The following is a 632-nucleotide window of genomic DNA, read 5'->3' on the forward strand; positions in this document are numbered from 1 at the left end:
CCTCAACTAGTTTCTCTAATGCAACAGAACTGCAAGTTTCATGGACTTCCATCAGAAGATCCCTATCAGTTTTTAACTGAGTTCTTGCAGATCTGTGAGACTGTTAAGACTAATGGAGTAGATCCTGAAGTCTACAGGCTCATGCTTTTCCCTTTTGCTGTAAGAGACAGAGCTAGAACATGGTTGGACTCACAACCTAAAGATAGCCTGGACTCTTGGGATAAGCTGGTCACGGCCTTCTTGGCTAAGTTCTTTCCTCCTTAAAAGCTGAGCAAGCTTAGAGTGGATGTTCAAACCTTCAAACAAAAAGATGGTGAATCCCTCTATGAAGCTTGGGAACGATACAAGCAGATGACCAAAAGGTGTCCTTCTGACATGCTTTCAGAGTGGACCATTTTGGACATATTCTATTATGGTCTATCTGAGTTCTTTAAGATGTCACTAGACCGTTCTGCAGGTGGATCCATGCACCTAAAGAAAATGCCTGCAGAAGCTCAAGAACTCATTGACATGGTTGCAAATAACCAATTCATGTACACTTCTGAGAGAAATCCTGTGAGTAATGGGATGCCTCAAAGGAAGGGAGTTCTTGAAATTGATGCTCTAAATGCCATATTGGCTCAGAACAAAAT

General features: G+C 41.9%; 1 non-coding gene across 1 annotated transcript; it reads right to left on the reverse strand.

The window, feature by feature from the left end:
• Positions 1–273: 273 nt before the first annotated feature.
• LOC130978681 (small nucleolar RNA R71) lies at positions 274–381 on the reverse strand. The gene has a single exon (XR_009086300.1). It is a non-coding gene; the product is annotated as a small nucleolar RNA R71 (small nucleolar RNA).
• Between the last annotated feature and the right edge of the window lie 251 nt (positions 382–632).

This window comes from Arachis stenosperma, chromosome 4, assembly GCF_014773155.1.
Source record: "Arachis stenosperma cultivar V10309 chromosome 4, arast.V10309.gnm1.PFL2, whole genome shotgun sequence".
NCBI classification, from domain to species: domain Eukaryota; kingdom Viridiplantae; phylum Streptophyta; class Magnoliopsida; order Fabales; family Fabaceae; genus Arachis; species Arachis stenosperma.